This window comes from Pan paniscus, chromosome 12, assembly GCF_029289425.2.
Source record: "Pan paniscus chromosome 12, NHGRI_mPanPan1-v2.0_pri, whole genome shotgun sequence".
NCBI classification, from domain to species: Eukaryota; Metazoa; Chordata; class Mammalia; order Primates; family Hominidae; genus Pan; species Pan paniscus.
In genome coordinates this window covers 62337180-62361678 of record NC_073261.2, presented here as the reverse complement: position 1 = coordinate 62361678, position 24499 = coordinate 62337180, and positions in this window count along the sequence as shown.

Below are 24499 nucleotides of genomic sequence, written 5' to 3'. Positions count from 1 at the left end.
AGTATTCCATAGTATGGAGATATTCATACTATGGAATATCAAAGGAATATCATACAGTTGAAGGATATTTGGGTTGTTTCCAGGTTCTGGCTATTATGAATAAATCTACTGTAAATATTCACGTACAATTTTTTGTATGAACATATGCTTTCATTTTTCTTTGGTAAATATCTAGGAGTAGGATTATTGGCCATGTGGTATGTGTTTAACCTCATGAAAACTGCCAACTGCTTTCCAAAGTGGCTGTACCATTTTGCATTCCCATCAACAATGTATGAAAATTGCTCTACACCATTACCAGCACTTGGTAGTATATGTGTTGTTTCAAAAAAGCCATTCTAATGAGTATATAGTAGTATCTCATTGTGGTTTTCATTTGTTTTTCTCTAATTACAAAAGGTTTTGTGCATCTTTTCATGTACTTATTTTGCTATCTGTATCTCTTCTTTGATGAAATATCTGTTGAAATCTTTTGTCCATTTAAGAAATTGGGTGTTTTTTATGGTTTGATTTTATTCAAATACTTTAAAAAATCAAATAGTTAATTTTGTAGAAAAATTAGAAAATTTAGATAAGAAAAAAAGAGAATTTAAATAACCCATGAATCCACAACTAAGAGATAACTAGTTTAACATTTTGGTATATGTACTTTCAGACTATTTTTTAATGCAGATATACATGTTACAGACATCTAACCTGAATTACCTTGGCTGCATCAGCCTAAATGTTCTGGCTGAACGGTGGACGGTCAGACTCATTTCTACACCTTGCTCACAAAATGCAACTTAAGATGGGAGAATTTAGTTTCTTCTATGGAGAAACTAAGTTGCTTTACTTTCTTGTACTGACATTTGGTAGTCGGCCAATAAAAAGACTGGTGTACCAACCGATCACCATAAGTGAAACCCACCATTTGACCTGTCCTCCTCACTCCAGCAAGGCCTTCCAATATATCTTTTTAGTTTATTTCTGTCATGTAAACACACATACAAAAAGAACAAAAACCCAAGAATCACCAGGTAATTGGGAAAAGCTCACAGTATCAAAGGTAACAAATGAACCAAAACGGAACTCAGAGGAAACCAAGATGATGCAGGGTACTGAAGAAAATTATTTTTAAAAAGCATTTGGGAATTTACAATACAATCACTGAATTTAAAAGCAGAAAAGAAAAGCATGAGAACATTGATGACATCTCCCAGAAAGTCAAACAAGGAAACAAAGAGATGGAACACTGGAGAAAAAAGGTAAGAGACTTAAAGAATCAATCAGAAATTCTATTGTTTAGCCAGTAGGAGGTCCAGAGAGTATCGAACAAAAATGAAGAAGAAAAAAACTACAGCACTGGGAATAAACACCATCAAAGCTTCCAAAGAGAAGAAAAAGGATCAGATCAAAAGAAAGGAGAAACAATAACCTCATGCTTCTCAACATTGTCACTGAATTCTAGAAAGCAAAGGACTATTATCTTCAATATTCTGAAGAGAAATTAGGTTTAGCTAAGAATTTTAGATCCAACCAAACCACCAATAAAGTATGAGGATAGAATAAAGACATTTTGGCCGGGTGTGGTGGCTCATGCCTGTAATCCCAGGACTTTGAGAGGCTAAGGCTGGTGAATGGCTTGAGCTCAGCAGTTCGAGACCAGCCTGGGCAACATGGCAAAACTGTGTCTTTACAAATACAAAAAAAAAAAATTAGCTAGGCATGGTGGGCCGTGCACCTGAAGCCCCGGCTACACTGGAGACTGAGGTGGGAGGATCACCTGAGCCTGGGAGATGGGTGCTGCAATGAGCCATAATCGTGCCTCTGCACTCCAGTCTGGGCAACAGCGCAAGACCCTGTCTCAAAAAAAGACATTTTCAGAGATTCAAGGACTCAAAATTTTACCTATATGTACCTTTTCTTAGGAAATGTCTATTTCAGGAATACTGGAGAGTAAACTGAGAAAGAAAAAGTAGTCCAGGAAATGAGAGAGCTAACACAGAGGATAGTGAGGGGGAAGTCCTAGAATGACAACCATGCCCCAAGTCTATGGAGCAGTCAGTCCTGATTAGATGAGGAGTTAGAGGGATATGAGAGGAAGGTCTTGAGAAAAAATGGAACTGCTAGGTTGTTGGATGTTTTTATGTTTGGAGATTTGGAAAAAAATATTGCTAGCCCTTTGATATTTAGAAATCTTTACATAGTCATAATTATGTGAATACTTATTACCAAATTAATCAAAACACTTTTGCCCTAAGAAAAAAAGTTTTTGTTTTTACCAAAAAGTCCTACCTTATGACATTTAAAGATTATGATAAAGCTATAGTGAGAGGAAGTGGGGAAAGGAAGTGGAGATTGAGTAAGAGAGTGAAATCCTCAACTACTTTAACAGGATGTCTATAGACAATGTCTTAAGTTGATAAATCAAGAAAAAGCCTGAATGAGCAAATTATTTAAACACAAAGACCTAAGTAGTAGATGAAATGGCTAAAACGTTCTTGAAAGTGGCAGATTGGAGAGCAGTATGGGTAAGAAATGGAGCAGAGGTACACTGCTTTCCCATCTAAATCTTCCAGAATAATTAATTTTAAAAATACCATGTGCAAGCAGGACATGATGGTGCATGCCTGTTTTCCCAGCTGCTGGAGAGGCTGGGGCTAGTTGGGAGGATTTCTTGAGCCCAGGAGTTTGAAGCTAGCCTGGGCAACATAGCCAGACCTTTTCTCTAAAAACAACAAAACAGAACAAAAAAACCCAACGATATGCATATATTACTTTGATTAAAAAATTATTTTAAACATATCTGCATATACTTTTCAGATAGAGTTGGAATTGCTGGATCAAAAGACCTAACATTTTTTAAAAGTTTTTGCTATCTACTGTAAAATTGTCTTCCAAAAGTTGTAATCACTCACACTCCCACCAGCAGTATATGACGGTACCCATTTCTCTGCATCTTTGCTAATCTAGGTTATTTTTTAAAATCTTTGGCCAGGCGCAGTGGCTCATGCCTGTAATCCCAGCACTTTGGGAGGCTGAGACGGGCGGATCACAAGGTCAGAAGTTTGAGGCCACCCTGGCCAATATGGTGAAACCTCGTCTCTACTAAAAGTACAAAATTAGCCAGGTGTTGTGGCGGGCGCCTGTAGTCCCACCTACTTGGGAGGCTGAGGCAGGAGAATCACTTGAACTGAGGAAGAAGAGGTTGCGGTGAGCCGAGATCGAGCCACTGTACTCCAGCCTGGGTGACAGAGCAAGACTCCGTCCCAAAAAAAAAAAAACAAACTTTGCCGGTTGGCCAGGCAAAAAAAAGTCTTTTACCACTATTTGAAGTGTGTTTTCTTTCTTTTTTTTTTTTTTTAATTGATCATTCTTGGGTGTTTCTCGGAGAGGGGGATTTGGCAGGGTCATAGGACAATAGTGGAGGGAAGGTCAGCAGATAAACAAGTGAACAAAGGTCTCTGGTTTTCCTAGGCAGAGGACCCTGCGGCCTTCCGCAGTGTTTGTGTCCCTGGGTACTTGAGATTAGGGAGTGGTGATGACTCTTAACCAGCATGCTGCCTTCAAGCATCTGTTTAACAAAGCACATCTTGCACCGCCCTTAATCCATTTAACCCTGAGTGGACACAGCACATGTTTCAGAGAGCACAGGGTTGGGGGTAAGGTCACAGATCAACAGGATCCCAAGGCAGAAGAATTTTTCTTGGTACAGAACAAAATGAAAAGTCTCCCATGTCTACTTCTTTCTACACAGACACGGCAACCATCCGATTTCTCAATCTTTTCCCCACCTTTCCCCCCTTTCTATTCCACAAAACCGCCATTGTCATCATGGCCCATTCTCAATGAGCTGTTGGGTACACCTCTCAGACGGGGTGGTGGCCGGGCAGAGACGCTCCTCACTTCCTAGATGGGATGGTGGCCGGGAAGAGGCGCTCCTCACTTCCTAGATGGGATGGCGGCCGGGCAGAGACGCTCCTCACTTTCCAGACTGGGCAGCCAGGCAGAGGGGCTCCTCACGTCCCAGACGATGGGCAGCCAGGCAGAGACGCTCCTCACTTCCCAGACGGGGTGGCGGCCGGGCAGAGGCTGCAATCTCGGCACTTTGGGAGGCCAAGGCAGGCGGCGGGGAGGTGGAGGTTGTAGCGAGCTGAGATCACGCCACTGCACTCCAGCCTGGGCACCATTGAGCACTGAGTGAACCAGACTCCGTCTGCAATCCCGGCACCTCGGGAGGCCGAGGCTGGCGGATCACTCGCGGTTAGGAGCTGGAGACCAGCCCGGCCAACACAGCGAAACCCCGTCTCCACCAAAAAAATACGAAAACCAGTCAGGCGTGGCGGCGCGCACCTGCAATCGCAGGCACTCAGCAGGCTGAGGCAGGAGAATCAGGCAGGGAGGGTGCAGTGAGCCGAGATGGCAGCAGTACAGTCCAGCTTCGGCTCGGCATCAGAGGGAGACTGTGGAAAGAGAGGGAGAGGGAGACCGTGGAGAGGGAGAGGGAGGGGGAGGGGGAGGGGGAGAGGGAGAGGGAGAGGGAGAGGGAGAGCTGAAGTGTGTTTTCTTTATGAGTAGGTCCTACTTGTAGCTAAGGCTAAGTGGCATTCTGTTTCCTTCCTTTTGAGTTCCTAGATTAATACTTGATGAAATTACAAATCTTCTATATAAACATATGTATTAACATCTAGATTCTGGACCTAGAGAGAATTAAAAAAATTGTCTTCATTGTGCAGTAACAGAAAAACTGAATTATTAAGTGCTTGCCTGAACAAGTGCGTATGACTTCCTTATTTCTATGAATGCCCCTAGTAATGTTTGACCCTTTCCTCCATATTCAGTCAACAAATTAATTAAATTAGACTCTACTTAGGCTTCATATCTGTTGTCTCCTTTCCATTCTTGCTCTTACCATTCAAATGTTGCTGTTGCTTTCAGGAGAATTTTGATAGATACTTCCAAATTACTCTTCCAAGGGATTTTATATGAACTTATATTTCCACCAATAGTGTAGAAGAATGTGTCTTCAAACTGTCAACAACAGTTGGGAGTGACAAATTTTTTATCATTATCAATCTAATAGGTGAAAAATGGATGGCACTTCATTGTGATTTTGATTTGTATTGCTTATGTATGTAGGCAGAATATATTTCTGCCTAAATCTCATTAACTAGCATTAAGGGTCATATGGACAGGCTCAGTGCCAGGGGGCTAGCAATGCCAACATTTCACTTTGTAGCCTTTACAATGGAAGGCAGGGAGGAAGGGAGCTGGAATGGATGCTAAAGCCATCAACATTTTTTTCATTTTTGACTTTTGGGTTTTATGTCCTTTTCTACCTAAGACTAAAATTGTACCTGTGGGGTTTTTTTTGTAGCTTTTTATTATAAAAACATTCTTCCAAAACACAAAAGTAGAGAGAGTAGAATAGTGAACTTTCATGTAACTATCACACAGCTTGAAGAATTATTAGCAGTCTATATTTTTGTTTCATCTATCCCATGCCTAATTATTTTTCTGAAGTTTTCTAAGAAAATCTCAAGTATCATACCATTTCATTCATTAATATTTTAATGTTTCTCTAACAGGTAAGGCCATTTTATTGATGTGTAATATATACATTAAAATATATGGCTCAGCCAGATGCATGTAATCCTAGCACTTTGGGAGGCCTAGGTGGGAGGATCCCTTGAGTTCCAGGAGTTTGAGGCTACAATGAGCTACGATTGCACCACTGCACTCCAGCCTGGGTAACAGAGTAAGACCCTGTCTAAAAATATATCTATATTGCTGAAATAATTTTCACAAAATGAAAACACTCATATAACCACATCCCATATTAAGAAATAGAATATTACCACACTCTAGAAGCCCCCTTTTCATCTTCTTGCAGTCACTACTCAAAGTTAAGCACTATCTTGACTTCTATCAGTTTGAATCAGTTTTTCCTATTTTTGAACTTTATGTACATAGAATTGCATTACAAACTTTACATATATAAATGGTATCACATTGTTTGGTGTTTGGCTCACTTTACTCAACATTATGTTTGTCAGACTTATCCATGTTGTCATATGTAGCAGTGGTTTGTTCATACATACCGTATTTACTATAATCTAGTATGTAGATTATCTATATGCTATGAAGACTCTCTAGAGTATTTCATTGTATGAATATACCATAGATTTTAACTCTACTGTTAATGGGTATTTGGGTTGCTTTCTTTTTTAGCCATTGAAAATAGTGCTGCAGCCAGGTGCAGTGGTTCACGCCTGTAATCCCAACACTTTGGGAGGCCGAGGCGGGCGGATCATGAGGTCAGTAGTTCGCGACCAGCCTGACCAACATGGTGAAACCCCGTCTCTACTAATTAGCAGGGTGTGGTGGTGCACACCTGTAATCCCAGCTACTCAGGAGGCTAAGACAGAAGAATGGCTTGAACCTGGGAGGCAGAGATCAAGCCATTGCACTCCAGCCTGGACATCTCAAAAAAAAAAAAAAAAAAAAGCATAAAAGAAAGAAAATAATGCTGCTATGATCATTCTTAAACAAGTATTTTGCTGCACATATGTCTGCATTTCTGTTGTAGGAGTTGCACCACCAGATCATGGGTATTCCTATATTCAGTGTTAGTAGATTCTTTCAGTTTTCTAAAATGGTTATACGAAGTTACATTCCCACCAACAGTGTATGTGAGTTAACAGTTGTAAACAATTGTACCACATCATTATTAACACTTGGCATTGTCAGTTGAGAAATAGACTCCAAGGAGATTATCATGTAGAAAACATATTAGGGGTTGCTCTTGGGATTAACACCTGTGGAAGGGATGGAGCAGAGGCAAAATTGGACAGAGGCAGAAGTTGGGCTGTGGTGCAGTTTCAACTAATGTTTCAGCTGACCCCATAGAGAGCCCCTTTTTTTGTTTGCTTTTTGAGACAGGGTCTCACTCTGTCATCCAGGCTACAGTGTAGTGGTGCAATCACAGCTCACTGCAGCCTCAACTTCCCAAGAGCCCATGTTTTTAAGACCTTTCATACCCTGCACTCTGCCATGATGGTACGCTGTTTATTTTTATTTATTATTATTATTGAAAGGGAGTCTTGCTCTGTCACCCAGGCTGAAGTGCAGTGGCATGATCTCAGCTCACTGCAACCTCTGTCACCTGGATTCAATCAATTCTCCTGCCTCAGCCTCCCAAGTAGTTGAGATTACAAGTGCCTGCCACCATGCCTGGCTAATTTTTGTATTCCGGTAGAGATGGGGTTTCACCATGTTGGTCAGGCTGGTCCCAAAATCCTGACCTCAAATGATCTGCCCGCCTTGGCCTCCCAAAGTGCTGGGATTACAGACGTGAGCGACCATGCCCGGCCATGTACACTGTTTGTATATAACATATTAGCACTAGATGCTGATGATGAAAGCTAGCTGAAGTCAACCAGCCGTGTCATTTTGACTTCTGGTTGTTTAGTGCCTCTTTGGTGGTAGATGGTGCTTGCTGGTAGGCATTACCATGTAATCTTCATGCCCACTTTGTGCCTATTCACATATACCCATCCTTCCCCAGACTTTCTTGTTCCTGATCTGCCAAGCTTTCTCTTCTAGGTCCTGAGGAGCTTGGTTTTAGAAATCAGATAATCCATTATCTGCTAGGATGGTTTAAATAAAAGAAGCTTGTATTAAAACTCTCCATAATATATTTGACTTTTTTTTTTTTGAGACGGAGTTCTTTCTTGTTGCCCAAGCTGGAGTGCAATGGTGCGATCTCAGCTCACTGCAACCTCTACCTCCTGGGTTCAAGCGATTCTCCTGCCTCAGCATCCCAAAGTGCTGGGATTACAGACGTGAGCCACTGCACCCGGCCTATATTTGACTTTTTTAAAAGCCGAACTATACTATAAAGAATGGTTTCAAAAGAACCAGCCAAATTAAAATTATAGAAGGTTTTTTGTTACCTTTAGATTAATGTTTTAATATTCACGGTGAACTATCTTTTCTACTAAAGCCCTTAGACAACTGGCAGTAGCAATTTTCACTGTCTAGAAGGTGGCTTCTCCAACTCAATGTGCATAAGAAGCACCTGGAGCTCTTGTTGAAATGCAGATTAAGATTCAGTTGCTCTGGGCTGAAGCCCAAGACTGTGCATTTCTATTAGGCTGGTGCAAAAGTAATTGCGGTTTTGATGGCAAAAACCACAATAACTTTTGCACCAACCTAATAACAAGCTTCCAGGTGGTGCTGGCGCAGCTGGTCTGCAAACCACACCTTGAATGGCCAAGTTCTGTGGCCTCTTGTCCTTCCCTGCTAGCTGGAAATTCACCTTATAACAAATTCAAATCCACTTTGGTCCTTTGGGCTAAAACTGATCCAAGATTTAAGATGTTCAAATTGGGATGGTTAACTGATCCCATTACATGTTCTGCCCTGCAAGTTAGAATGCGGACTTAAATGAAAAATTAAACTATAGTCAAGATTTTAAAAACAGTTGAGGTTGGGCAAGGTGGCTCATGCCTATAATCCCAGCACTTTGGGAGGCCAAGGCAGGTGGATCACCTGAGGTCAGGAGTTCGAGAGCATCCTGGCCAACATGGCGAAACCCGTCTCTACTAAAAATACAAAAATTAGCTGGGCATGGTGGTAGGCGCCTGTAATCCCAGCTACTCGGGAGGCTGAGGCAGGAGAATTGCTTGAATCTGGGAGGTGGATGTTGCAGTGAGCCAAGATCGCACCATTGCACTCTAGCCTGGGAGACAAGAGCGAAATTATGTCTCAAAAAAAAAAAAAAAAAAAATTGAAAATGTGACCCACACTCTCCATATTCATTCATACTCTCTATGTCCTTTGATTTAACCAGTATTCTTGTCATACCTTAATCTCTTCTTAATGAATAAGATTTAAAAAGATATATCGATGGAAATAATGTGTTAAACAACTTATCTGTTGACATAGCAAATAAGTAGAATTATTTTAGAAAGCTATTTAGTAATCTGTATCAAGATTTTTTTTTTACACCAGAATTGTTTCAATGTTTGTTTTACCCCATATTCTCATTCTTGATAATTTATTATACAAAATTATAATATTTGCTGAGCATTGCCACATGCTCTTCACTGTAATGGATTGTAGATTAACTTGCAGTAAGGAGAAAAGCACTTTCCACAAACATATTTATTTCAGTATGAACTAAAATGAAAAACATAGGAAACTAAATCTTCAACAACTAGGTAAATTTTTATATAACAACTCAAAGGAATAATTCAAGACATTAAAAATGTGTAAATTATAAAATTGTGTGTTAAATGAATGCAAATAAAAAACTATAGAAGCAAAAAAAAAAAATGAAAGTTAAAGAGGCAGAATTTTAAATAAAATGTTGCCTTAAAAGTTACTTGAGGCTGGGCACCGTGGCTCATGCCTGTAATCCCAACACTTTGGGAGGCCGAGGCGGGCAGATCACAAGGTCAGGAGTTCGAGACCAGCCTGGGCAACATGGTGAAACCCTGTCTCTATTAAAAATACAAAAATTAGCCAGGTGTGGTGGCAGGCGGCTGTAATCCCAGCTACTCGGGAGGCTGAGGCAGGAGAATCGCTTGAAACTGGAAGGCGGAGGTTGCAGTGAGCTGAGATCGCGCCATTGTACTCCAGTCTGGGTGACAAGAGTGAGATTCCACCTCAAAAAAAAAAAAAAGTTATTTGAAAAACTACACACACACACACACACAAATGTGTAGAAGGATCAGATAATACAAGGCTTCATTTCATTTCTTTGGCTGTTGAGGCAACTTTTAAAAAGCCTTCTCTTACACCAACAAAAATATTCTTGTCCTTTCCTGCTTTCATAGCCTACATCTTCCTGTTTGTGAATACAGGTAGGAGATGTTGGAGTGGCAATCTGGGGCTCTCCCGTGGTTTACAGTGAAGAAAATAACTCAGTTTCATCAAGAGGCTGGCAAATGTTTTGCAGATATTTTACAATTGTATCAACCATAACAATGCCACGGATTCTACAAGGCTAAAAACCAGGCAGCAAGGCATTTGTCTTTCGGCTATTTTTGCTTAGAAGTTATTGGTGTTTGGCCTTATTTTTCTTATGTTGTAAACTTTTTGGATATTGGATATTTAGTTGTAAATGTCAGCTTGTTTATATTTGAGTTTACTCAACATTGGAATCCCTAAGGAATTCTTGAAGTTTGATAAATTCCCAGATACAACGGCACAATTCAGGGAGAGGAGTTTAGAGTCGTGAGTACCCTTTGCAGGAAGATAATGGTAAGCAAAACCTACTCTTAAAAGTTGTGTTGGGGGGTAGACCACAGTAGCTGATGGATGGTGAATGGTCTCAGGGTGGGAGTGGAGAATGGAGAAGGAAGAGGAGGCTCTGGGGCATAAAATGATGGGCCCTATACTAGCACCTCATTCTTGCTTTTACAGGGGAGGGAAAGACTTTTCCTCTACCCTCCTAGGTTTAAAATTTGAGTCTGTGAAACAAACTGACAATACGCAGATTAACCGGAGAAAAGGTATACAAATTTATTGCATGGATGGGGCATCACAAGAGAAAAAAAAATGAATACCCAAAAAAGTGGTGAGATTTGGGAGCTTATACTGTCTTCGTAGGGGAAAGAAGAAGAGGGATACGGACAACTTAGGAGAGGGTAAATAATTTGGGGGAAAGAATGAGCCCTTAGGGAGATGGAATCGTTTGTAGCAAACTATTATATTCTATTATAGATGTAATAGAAGTGGTGTCCACTTCTAATCTTCTGTCCTGTTGTAATAGTCAATCTTCCTGGTTGATTAACCTACCAGAGAGGGGAATTAATGACAACTGAGTTCATTTTGGAGGATCTGTCTTCAGGCAGGTAAGGGAGAGTTCAGAGAAAGCCTCTCCCTGCATTTGCTGTCTTTCAAGTATCTTCAGCTTCAAATAATTAGTATACCAAAGTAGCATATTTTGGGGTGGCATGTCCCAAATGCCTTTGCTTTCTTTTTTCTGAGTTTGGGAAATGTTCTTCCTTTTCTTGGGCACATTGTCCCCACCAAAGACAGAACAAACAAACAATTCAAGCTTTTATGCAATGAGATAGACACGGTGCTAGGCCTGCTCCCATTTTTGGCCTCCTGCAAAAATCCCAAGGAGCAACCTGGGAATATATATATATATTTTTTTAAGATGGAGTTTCGCTCTTGTTGCCCAGGCTGGAGTGCAATGGTGCGATCTCAGCTCACTGCAACCTCCACCTCCCAGGTTCAAGCAATTCTGCCTCAGCCTCCCAAGTAGCTGGGACTACAGGCATGCGCCACCACACCTGGCTAATTTTTGTATTTTTAGTAGCGACGGGGTTTCTCCATGTTGGCCAGGGTTGTCTCAAACTCCTGACCTCAGGTGATCCGCCTGCCTCGGCTTCCCAAAGTGCTGGGATTACAGGCATGGGCCACTGCGCCTGGCTGCAACTTGGGATTTTTGTAGGAAATCAGGAACAAGGCTCAGGAATGCTGTCCTGAAAATGATCAGTTTTTATTCTCCTCAAATCCTTTCACCTGCCTGTCTTGCTAGGGGCGTGGAGAATACATAAAGGTACACAGAACTAGAAGGATGGAGGAAATAATGAGGCTGTCATGGGAGATTTCCTAAAGGTTACTATGAATTAGCTAATTTGTGATACCTTGTTGCTAATTGCTGAAGAGAGGCTGCTCTTGTATTCAGAGTTATGGCTATGCCAGTTCCTTCTGGGCACCATTCATATGGATGAGTTTGCCTCTTGTTCTACATCAGTGCCTCCTGGTTTGCCCTCCTCTTTACACTCTTGACATGCAGAGGTGAAGGCAAGTGTGGTTGTGCTTTCGTTAATTTTGTATGGGAGGAAGTGGTTGTTCAGTGACCTTGGAAAAGCCCAGTGCTGATGTTTTACAGCAGGTGGCAGCCTTTCCCTGGGAGAGAAGACAGAGCTAGTATGATCTAATGCAAAATTGTTTAGGGTTTTATTGCTTTTCCTTGATAGACGTGTCAAGTGATTACCTGACCCTGAAGTTGAAATTGGCTTTATCACAGAGGGAAGAGAAGCAGAGATCCTAAGCCCTGGAAAAGGGAGTGTAAACTCACTTCTGGGCCTCAATCCCACAGCTGCTGCCTCTGAAGAAACTGGTGGCTGCCCTCAGGGAGTCTGGTCAAGTTCAGACACCACGTGGCATCTCTGAGCAAGGGCCCACAGAGAGACACAGATTGGAGCAGGGAGACACAGATTGAAGCAGATCAACAATTACCCTGCTGTATTTTGTGAAGGAGGGCATTTGATAGCAAGTACCCCCTTTCCATTCCAGATGTGTAAAGCAGCCTTTTCTTTTTTTTTTTTTTTTTTGAGATGGAGTCTTGCTCTGTCACCCAGGCTGGAATGCCGTGGTGCGATCTCGGCTCGCTGCAAGCTCCACCTCCCGGGTTCACGCCATCCTCCTGCCTCAGCCTCCCAATGTAGCTGGGACTACAGGCGCCCACCACCATGCCCGGCTAATTTTTTGTATTTTTAGTAGAGACGGGGTTTCACCGTGTTAGCCAGGATGGTCTTGATCTCCTGACCTCATGATCTGCCCGCCTCAGGCTCCCAAAGTGCTGGGACTACAGGCTTGAACCACTGCACCTGGCCGCAGCCTTTTAAACTAATCTGCCAAATGGTTTTCTTAAGGTTATTCAGTTACTTGCATTCAAATTTGCAAAGTGCTTAATAAAAGGAAAGGCAGACTTGGTGGAGAAGCTTGATGCTGGAAACACATCCAATTTGTTTCTGAATTCTTTTTTGTCTTTTTAATTTTTTGTTAATTTTAATTTTTTTGAGACAAGATCACACTCTGTCACCCAGGCTGGAGTGCAGTGGCATGATCTTGGCTCATTGCAACCTTCGCCTTCCAGGTTCAAGCAATTCTCGTGCCTCAGCCTCCCAAGTAACTGGGACTACAGGCGCTCACCACCATGCCCATAGGAGTTTTTTGTATTTTTATTAGAGATGGGGTTTCACCATGTTGGTCAGGCTGGTCTTGAACTCCTGACCTCAAGAGATCCACCTGCCTCGGCCTCCCAAAGTGTTGGGATTACAGGTATAAGCCACTGTGCCAGGTCTGTTTCTGATTTCTTAATGGTAGGATTGTATGTATCATTTATCAATAAAGTGCTATGTAGAAAACATTATTCAAAACTTAGCGTAAATGAGTAGAGATTGACCGAAGTCCCTATAGATGAATCTACTTTATGCCTAAAGGAAATATGGGTGATTAGACAGGGATAGAAGCAGACAGAAATCAAGGGACTAGGTGGACTATTGAAATTAATTAAAATTGAAATGAAAAATTCAGTTCCTAAGTTGCACTAGCCACATTTCAAGAGCTCAACAGCCACATGTGACTAGCGTCTACCATGTTGGACAGCACGGATAATTGACCATTTTTATCATCACAGAAACTGCTACCAGATAGCAGTGGACTAGAAGAAAAAAACAGGGAGTGTGGCCAAGTGAAAAGGTGAGTAGTTAAGAACAAACCCTCCCTGTAATGCTAATTATTGAAATAGTAATTCCTAAGTGTGGCAGGAGTTTCAAATAGAGTATCTCATATAATCCTCATACTGATCCACAACCACAATAACGCTGCTGACATTTGTTGAAACCTTTTTACTACTGCAGGCCAGGCACTAAAAACTCTGTTGAACCGTTTGGGCTCAGAAAACAATACCCTAAAACAAAGACCTCAGAAAGCAACCTCAGAAACAGAAGTTTTTCTTTGACCTTCTCCTGCCCTCCTGTCTCTTAATCCTTTCGCCACTGAGGCCAGCCGCAGAAACTAGAATCCCTCTTCCCGAAGGTGGGTTATAGAAACCAGAACCCCTTTCCCCAAAGCTAGTCATAAAACCTACAATTTTACTCTAACTTTCCCTCCACCTTTCTGTATAAAAACTGGCCATGAAGAAATTATCTGACCTCCCTTATTTGACTGTAGGACATAAGACCCTGGTTCCAGAGAGGGTCCTGTCCCACACCCAGAAGGAAGGAATGCGTGCTCAGAGACGCCAAGAAGAATCTAGACGGACAGGCCTTGCTGGGTTTCCCCACTCCGGCCATTAGATCTTATCCTTTTTGTCCAGTCATGTTCCTGTACAGCTGGCCATACTTTGTTGAACCTAAGCATAAAAATGACAATTTCCCCTGCGTGTTTTGGTCTTCATTCTGAAGGCTCTTGTGTATTCCCGTTAAATAAATTTGAATGTCTTTTCTCCAATTAGTCTACCTTTTTTGAGTTGGTTTTTCAGCAAACCTTCTGAGGGCCACGGGGAAAGCTCTCCCTTGGCCCCTACATAACTTGCTGGTCTTTGCAAGAACTCAGTCAAGTTGGTACTATTATTGTTCCTATTTAACAAATGAGGAAACTGTAGCAGAGAAGGACTTTAGTAACTTATCCAAGGTTACCTGGCTTGTAAGGAATAACTGGGACTCAAACCCATGTCTTTCTGGGTTGTAACAATTACAGAGAAAGCAAGCAAGGAAAATACCCAGCACTCTCTTTATGTGAGTCAAATTTGCTTTTAAGCCACTTTCCCCTAAGGCAGGCCCACCTCTTAGATTTTCTGTCACATAATTGTCTTTCTGGCTGAAGAAGAAGGCATTATGCCAATTCTGAGACAGTAACAATGACCCCCTGTTAGTCAGGATGTGAGCCGCTTCCTTCCCTCTAAAGCAGAGTCTGCTGCTGCACAAGGGAAGTTGGTTTCTCAGAAGCTCACCTTTGTAGACACAAGTCTGTTTGGGTGACATTTTTGAAGTAAAATATTCTTGTTTAAGATGAAAATGAAGACTGGAAGTGTACATGGGAGATGCTCTTTTCTCTAGGTGGTGAGATTAAAAAAAACTGTTTTTCTGTTCATCCGTATTCTGTAACTTTTCTACATGAATATGTCTAAAAAATTTTTTTTTAAAAATCAAAGCCAGAGACTGCATGGGAAAAAATTGTGCCTTGGCTTTTGTTAATAGGCTTTTGATAAGATAGTAACTACTTTAGTACTAATAGCCAATAAAAATACATTTGGTTGAGTGCTAAATACTTTAAACAATAGCAGGGGAAGTGTGGAATTTAATTATAAGGTTAAAAAGGACACTAAACAATGTCCAGATACTCAGTGCTTCTCTGCAGATGGAGACACAGTTGTTTTGTGTTCATGGCCCTGTCTTTTAAATTTTTTTTATTTTTATTTTTATTTTTTTGAGATGGAGTCTCGCTCTGTTGCCCAGGCTGGCGTGTAATGGCTCCATCTCAGCTCACTGCAATCTCCACCTCCCAGGTTCAAGCGATTCTCCTGCCTCAGCCTCCTGAGTAGCTGGGATTATAGGCGTGTGCCATCACACCCAGCTAATTTTGTATTTTTAGTAGAGATGGGGTTTCTCCATGTTGGTCAGGCTGGTCTTGAACTCCCGACCTCATGTGATCTGCCCGCCTTGGCCTGCCAAAGTGCTGGGATTATTGGCTTAAGGCACCGTGCCCAGCCATGGTCCTGTCTTATGTCGCACAGTTCAAAGTGAGGCACAGGCTGGTAGATAAAAAACAGGGAAAGTCATGAATCACAATATTACTTTTATCATCAATTAGCAACAAATCGTCTCTGAAAACTAATGAACTTGGCATGGGGAAAGAGAGAGGTGATCTTTTCAAGCTACAGTGCATGTTTGTTCTCCCAGGTGAGACTCATTAAGTAGAAGCCAGTTACTGAGAATTTGCAAATATAAACAGTATGGAGGCAGAAAAAAAAAAAGAGGCTGAGAACTGGTCAGTGCTTGCTAAGGTTCTTTTCTCCTACAAAATTCTAAGATTTTGTGATCATTTTAGTTTAGTAGTATGTCTTTATATACTTTTAAAGTTATGTACTCTTAAGTTTCTATACATTTTAAAGCTAGTTTTCCCTAAATTGATGTGCTGCTACAGGGTATCTTAGACTTTTAGTTAAATCTGTAGGAGAGTCCACTATAAAATGCTAGCCAAATGAAATGGTAGCCAAAAACATTTTCAAATACCTAAGTATCCAGAGTGAGTACAGTTTATAGGCTCACTCACTTTAATGGCGAAATAAAGGAATTTTAAGTACAAAAGATAACTCAGAGGAAGAATCAAGTGGTAATACAGCACCAAGGAATCAAGAAGTCATCCCCCACCTTCCTCACTTCCCCATCTCTCAGGGTTCCATTTAAAACCAATTCCTGCTTACCTTGGAGTGTAATTTAAGTGGAGTGGCTATAGTATTAAAGCTAAGGAGAAGGAAAAACATGTGAAAACATGCATCTGTCTAGGCAGACAGTTGCAGACAAGAAAGAACAAACTGAAAAAGGGTAACAGACTCATGCCACAGGTGGTGCATGCAGGTGCAAGGACTTGGGTCAGACAAGCCCTTCTCAGAAACACAGAGAAATATTCAGCCTTGTTCACTCTCATTCCCTGCAAGAGGACAGACCTGGCAGCCTTAAAAAGGAAGAGTTCTGGAATCAAACCAGGCTCTTTTGTGTTTCCTGTTTGGCTGAAAGCAATTGGAAGTGAACAAAATCCTAAGATCAACTCACTTTAAAAATTGTATATATATATATATGTACATATATACATTTTATATTGCCTGATTATGCCAAATAATCTGCCTTTACCAACTACATTGTCTTTGCAGATGACGCAGAACTACCTGTTTGTTTTCTCTTTTCTGTGCTTCATTGTTAGATAACTTTCCATTTTGTTTGATGGAAATAACCACGCTAGGGTCACTGATCTGACACTGCAATCTCTTTATTCTTGGTCTTACACTGCACTTCTAGTTTCATAAATGAGGCCGTATTTAGGCTTTGGTTTATGGAATTGAGTTTACAAGGGTATCCTTCACTCTGTTTTATTTCTACCCTCTGGCATCTCATGGATGTGTGCTTTGCTCAAGTGTCCCCAGAGACCCGGAAGAACCAGCTAGATGGATGATCCTTGAGTTGCTAGTTGCACAGATGTTTACATGGATTATCTCAAAAATCAGATGTTGCATCTCATTTATGGGATGAAAAAGCTTCAAGAAAGGAAGATAGGATTTAGATCTTTCTTTTTTTCTTCTTTTGGACTTAAAGTGCAAAGATTTGAGTTAATCGCCTTCCTCAGATCACTGTATGTGATCATCCATGAGAGGACCTTTTTGTTTTATTTTACTTCATTGTTTTCCTCCTTGATTGCCAGCATTGGCAGTCACTCTGATGTATTAATAAGTGTTTGGATATGAGCGTACCCCCAGGTTGTTTTTTCTATAATGCTGCTTTATGAATATATGTGTTAAATCTGTAATGTTCAATGGCTCTCATTCTGTTTCTTGCTTTTTGATGCAATGCTGTTTTTAAGCTCTATTCATGTTCCTTTATGCACAGCTAGCGCATTTCTTCTAACTGCTGCATAAGATTCCATATTATGTGTCATGATCATGTCATGATCATCCGATCCTCTTAACATATCCGTGGCCCCTAGTGGTGGACTCCCAGACTGCCCCAAACTCTCTTGTACCACAAACAATCCTGTGATAGACATCTTTGTGTGTATTTCTTCATGAACCTGTATGGAGAGGGATTCCTGGATTGTAGGTTGTCAGTGAGCATGCACGTGCGTGCATGTGCACAAATACACACACACACACACACACACACATACAGAGAGAGAGAGATACTGCCACAGTGCTCTCTAGGATACCTGTATCTGTGTACACTCCCGGCAGCAGCACATGAGGGTTTTTGTTTCCCACACCTTTGCCAAGATTGCCAAGATTTCCCAACTTTCTAATTTTTATAAATCTATTGGGTGTAATGTAAGGCGGTATGTCAAATAGTTTTAATTTCCATTCTTCTGTTTACTTGTGACACTGAACTTCTCTTCAATCCTTCTTAGGCATTTGGTTTTCCACTTCTGAGAGTTGGCTATTCATACTTTTTGTCAGTGTCTGTCTTGGGTACTTTATCTGATTTATAGGAGTTCCTTATAAAGTCGTCCCCCCTTATCTGAGGTTTTGCTTTCCGAGTTTTGTTACCTACCGTCTTTAGTCCAGAAATATTAAGTGGAAAATTACAGAAATAAACAATTCATAAGCTTTAAATTGCATGCCGTTTTGACTAGTGAGATAAAATCTTGTGCCATCTTGCTCCATCCTGCCCAAGGCCCTTATCATTCCTTTGTCTAGCATGTATCCACATGCTGCCCACCCCTTAGTCACTTAGTAGCCCTCCCAGTTCTCAGAATAATTTGTGGTATCTCAATGCTTGTGTTCAAGTCACTCTTATTTTATTTAATAATGGCCACAAATTGCAAGAGTAGTAATGCTATTATATTATTATAATTTGTTGTATTGTATTATTAGTTATTGTTAATCTCTTACTGTGCTTAATTTATAAATTAAACTTTATCAGAGGTATGTATGTAAAAGAAAGAAACATAGTATATATAAGGTTTGGTGCTATCCACAGTTTCAGGCATACACTTGGCAAAGTTTGGAATGTATCCCCTGCAGATAAGGAGCACTATTGTATATTCTGGGTTTGAATTCCTTATTGGCGTGAAATATCTTCCAAATGTTTTCTTTCTCTCTATCCTCTGTCTGTGTAAGTTTGTTTATGATGGGCTTCACTGAACAGAAATCCATAATTTTCGTGCAGTCAAAATTTCATGTCTTGTGCTTTTTGGGTCTAATTTACCAAATTCTTTCCCATTCCAAAGTCTCACATATATTCTATATATTCTTCTATTAGCTTTATCATTTTATAGCTGTATACCAAGTCATAAGGTACTCATAAATATATGATTATTGTTCGGTACCCCTAATGTTGTGTAACACAGTACTGGCCATATTGTAGGAACTTAACAAATAAATTTTGTTTCTTTCTCTAGCCCTGTTTCTCTGGTAAGTGGATTGAATGACCCCTCTGCTACAGACTGTTTTGTGGCTGAAGAGGGTAGAAAGCTCTTTCTGCTCTGGGCCTTACTAAGCCAACAGCATGCTATCTCCGTGCTATCACCCTAGTCCAAGCCACTGTCATCTCATACCTGGAATTTTATAGCAACCTCCTAACTGGCTTCCTGGCTTATATATTTTCAGCTTTTTCCCATTCATTTGCAGCCCTGTTACCAGAGTGATAGAGCTTAGATTAGTGCTGGCACATAGTAAGTGCCCAATAAATGTTAGTTATGATGATGATGATGATGATGATGATGATAATGATGATGATGATTATTATTATTGTTATTATGGAGCTTGGCATTTATAAGAACTTAATAAAATAGTTATAAACGAAAAATGTGTTCAGTATCCATATAGAACGCATTGTACTAGTGAAAGGCTAGTACAGACTAGCAACCTATCTTTGGCCATTCATCATCTGTCATGGTCCCAATGTCATCATTCCAAACTGTGCAAGATGTAAGTAGCTGGGGATGTAAGTAGCTGGGGATTGAGCTCTACAGGCTATAGAAAATGTCCTAGAGGGCTGGACACGGTGGCTCACGCCTATAATCCTAACACTTTGGGAGGCCGAGGTGGGCAGATCACGAGGTCAAGAGATTGAGACCATCCTGGCCAACATGGTGAAACCCCGTCTCTAATAAAAATACAAAAATTAGCTGGGGGTGGTGGCAAGTGCCTGTAGTCCCAGCTACTCGGGAGGCTGAAGCAGGAGAATCGCTTGAACCCAGGAGGCGGAGGTTGCAGTGAGCCCAGATCATGCCACTGCACTCCAGCCTAGGCAACAGAGCGAGACTCCTTCTCAAAAAAAAAAAAAAAAAAAAGACAATGTCCTAGAATTTTAAAAACTCAAGCCTTTGATTTTAGCATATTTTCAATTATTATTTGCCTTTTTTCCATAAAAGTCAAGTGCACTGTATCAGTCAAGGTCCAGCCAGAAGACAATCACACAGTAAGTCCAACAGGGAAAATTTAAAGTATATTAACTAGAAATGGGATTAACTACTAAGGGATAAACATAACTCTTAAGAATACAAGAATGGTGGATATAAAGAGCAGCTGCTACTCTCTAGACCAGAGTTTCTCAACTTATAAAAAGAAATTTGCCCCTGTAAGGAGATATTTTTAGATATTTTTTGCCCCTTATCACCACCTGTCCCTACATCCCCATGAAACCTTAATTCTACAGGTACACAGTATATCTGTGTGTCTACTGTGGCCCTTTGGAGGAATAACCTAAGATTATTTCACACACACTCCCTACCCCCACAAAAACCAATTTTCACCCCCACTGAGAATGCTTGCCCCAGGGCTACGGCTGAGTACCCAAGGAAGGAACAAATTTGGAAGAGCCCTCTCTTCAAGACTGACTTCACTGGAGTCACTTCACTCGGATGTAGCTATCACCTCCTAGATGGTAAAGAAGTTCACTGAGGTTCTTCAAGTCAGCGTCAGGATGCAAGAAACCACCTTCCGGGTTGCCTGTGAGACTCCCTGGGCAGCTGAGCACTTTTGGGATTCCTGCACCCACTGGCTGCCAAGTACCCCAAGAGAAGGAAAATCACATGGGAACAAAGAAGGGAGAAGCACTTTCCTCCTGCAGTGGCCTCCCAGCCCTGTAGACAAAGCTTAACATTCTGCCAGCTGCAAAGGAGAAATGTTTACAGGGCCCAGCTCCAGCATCACAGAACAGAGCAGTGCAGAGATTTGGAGCTGAGAGGAAAGAAGTTGATGCATCAAAGAAATTCTTTTAAATGAAGTGTTCTAATTAATTTCTGTCTAACCAAAGTTTTATGATGCCAAGGTTTTACCACACTATGGAGGATGCACCTCAAAACACCAAGGAATTTGTAAAAATGCAGGGCATGGCTGGGCGCTGTGGCTTACGCCTGTAATCCGAGCACTTTGGGAGGCTGAGGCAGGCAGATCACCTGAGGTTGGGAGTTCGAGACCAGCCTGACCAACATGGAGAAACCCCATCTCTACCAAAAACACAAAATTAGCTGGGCGTGGTGGCGTATGCCTGCAATCCCAGTTACTAAGGAGGCTGAGGCAGGAGAATCGCTTGAACCTGGGAGGCCGAGGCGGGCGGATCACGAGGTCCGGAGATCGAGACCATCCTGGCTAACACGGTGAAACCCCGTCTCTACTAAAAATACAAAAAAATTAGCTGGGCGTGGTGACAGATGCCTTTAGTCCCAGCTACTCGGGAGGCTGAGGCAGGAGAATGGCATGAACCCGGGAGGTGCAGCTTGCACTGAGCTGAGATTGCGCCATTGCACTCCAGCCTGGGCAACAGAGCGAGACTCCATCTCCAAAAAGAAAAAAAAATGCAGAGCATATGCTTAGTAAAGCAAATTGTTATTATATGTTGTCATTTATGTGTGAAATTTATGTCTTTGACCCACTGTCAGTGGGACTTACACTTGAAGTTATTTTCTTGAGAATGAAAATGAATGTCTGATTTATCTATTTTTCCCTCCAAACAATTCAGCCAGAGAATATGCTGACTAGCTGATATCAGTCTTATTTCTTTGACAGTAACATTTCTCAGCATAATTGAATGAACATTTTTATTTACCAGTAACTCTGTTTGTGAGGTTGACAAGTACATCAATTCATTGGAACCTGATTATTCTTGGGTGAAAAGATGAAATTGAATTTCTGTATCACAGAACTAAGGTCTAAACCTCAGAGGAGAGGTATAAGTCACTGTAACAAGGAAGCCTGGCTTGGCCAGTGAGACTTCTCCAACTACCAGATACCACACGACCTAAGGGTAATGTCTGCTGCCAAGTGATACAGCAAAGATAGCTCATAGACCTTGTTTAAAATTTTGCCTTAGACCTTTTTTGAAATTTGCAACAGTGCTAACTTCTTGCGTAAGCCCACAGTGGCATGTCCTATAGATGCCTCAATTTATGCTTCTAGTTTGGATTTTGGTGTGAAGTGGCTTGCTGAGATGGGGGTATGTGAATCAAGCTCTCTCGGATTCAGTTTCATTGCCTGTAAAGTGAGAAAGTTGGAAAACATTATGTTGAATAAGAATTCTCTGATGTAATAAAAAAGCAACTTTAGGCTGGGCACAGCAGTTCACGCCTGTAATTGTAGCACTTTGGGAAGCCAAGGCGGGTGGATCACTTGAGCCTAGGAGTTCAAGACTAGCCTGGGTAACATGGTGAAACCTCGTCTCTACAAAAAAATGTAAAACTTAGCCGGTGTGGTGGTGCATGCCTATAGTCCCATCTACTCAGGAGGCTGAGGTGTGAGAATCACTTGAGCCCAGAGGTCGAGGCTGTGAGCCAAGTGAGCTGAGATTGTGCCACTGTACTCCAGCCTGGGTAACAGAGCAAAACCCTGTCTCAATTAAAAAAAAAAAAAGCAACGTTATTTTTGTCCCTATTTTCCCTTTGCATATATAAAGTCTATCCATCTATCTATCTAGACATCTATAGATATGTTCTAGTATGAAAATTCTGGCAAGCCCTTAAATTTTCTGGCTTATAATGATTGCTATCACTATAGACTATCACTTTCAGTTACAAACACAGTCTTGATACGGAGATTAGAATGTCCAGTGTAAGATATTAATCAGGCCGGATGCGGTGGCTGACACCTGTAATCCCAGCACTTTGAGAGGCCAAGGTGGGTGGATCACAAGGTCAGGAGTTCGAGACCAGCCTGACCAACATGGTGAAACCCTGTCTCTACTAAAAATACAAAAATCAGCCTGGCGTGGTGGCACACACCTGTAATCCCAGCTACTCGGGAGGCTGAGGCAGGAGAATCGCTTGAACCCGGGAGGTGGAGGTTGCAGTGAGCCGAGATCACACCACTGCACTCCAGCCTAGGCAACAGAGCAAGACTCTCATCTCAAAAAAAAAAAAAAAAAAAAAAAAAATATATATATATATATATATATACACACACACACACACACACGTATATATATATACACACACTCTAAATCTGGTAAGATATTAATCCATACTCCAAATCTGATTTTAAGGATACATCCTCTCCACTCTTCCAGCCCAAGACTGCTTCACTCTGAAAGCTTGCAGTGGGAAAGGGAGAGATGTGGATGGCTCTTCCTCAGCGCTTCTTGTGGAGTGAATGGGGGTGTCATTATGCTCCTCCAGATTCCTCTCCACCCTTTTCTACCTCCCGCTCTGCCCCACTAATGTGAATATGCTCCATCTCCCTTTGGCTTCAAGTTGGTTTTGGCCAATGAGGAGCTCTGGCAGAAAAGCGAGAAGTGCAAGATCAAAGTTTTTATTTCCTTGGCTTTTTCCTAGAGAGGTTGACTCTAGCTGTTTGTGTCCCTTGATCACTCTTTTTTTTTTTTTTTTTTTTTTTTTTGAGATGGAATCTCACTCTGTCACCCCAGCTGGAGTGCAGTGGCGCGATCTCGGCTCACTGCAACCCCCACCCCTCCAGGTTTAAGCAATTCTCTGCCTCAGCCTCCGGAGTAGCTGGGATTACAGGCGCGTGCCACCACGCCCGGCTAATTTTTTTTGTATTTTTAGTAGAGACGGGGTTTCACCATCTTGGCCAGGCTGGTCTTGAACTCCTGACCTTGTGATCCATCCGCCTCGGCTCCCAAAGTGCTGGGATTACAGGCGTGAGCCACCGCGCCCGGCCTTGTGTCCCTTGAGTAAAGGTCACTGCTCCTCTCAAGGTGGTCTCCTCCAAATGACGCTCCCTTTCCAGGTTCTGATCATCACTCCTTAGGGCCTAAGGGTATAAGCCATTCTGAGGCTTCTAACCCCTGGTTTCTAGACTAGCCTTATGTTTCCATTACACCCCACCAGCTCTCCTGTAAATAGTCTCTTTAAAAATAAACTCTCTCCCACTGCACCCCAGTCTGGGTGACAGGGTGAGACTCTGTCTCAAAAAAAAAAAATAGAAAATAATAATAAACTCTCCTCAAATTATCCTAATTCAAGTGTGTCATCTGTTGCCTGTTGGGACCCTCACTAGAAAAAAAAATCCATCAAAATTTATATTGCATAGCAACATTTGAACTTTAAAAAATCCATTTTCTTTTTTTTTTTTTTTAGACGGAGTTACACTCTGTCACTCGGGCTGGAGTGCAGTGGCACGATCTCGGCTCACTGCAACCTCAGCCTCCCGAGTAGCTAGGACTACAGGCACGTGCCACCACACCTGACTAATATATATATTTTTTGTATTTTTAGTAGAGACAGGGTTTCACCATGTTAGCCAGGCTGGTCTTGAACTCCTGACCTCATGATCCACCCACCTTGGCCTCCCAAAGTGCTGAGATTACAGGCATGAGCCACCGCACCCGGCCAAAAAATCTATTTTCTTAGATTAAGTAACTCACATCGCAAAACTTATAATTTGCTCCACAATATCATTATCCAAAGGCTCAACAACTACTGTACTCTACTGTACTGTACTGGGTCCATTCTAGGTTCAGCAAAGTCAGAGTTGGTACATCTAGCCTCCCCTGATGCATCTCTTTCTTACTCTTTCAGGGCTCATAGGGAGGAACATGGATCT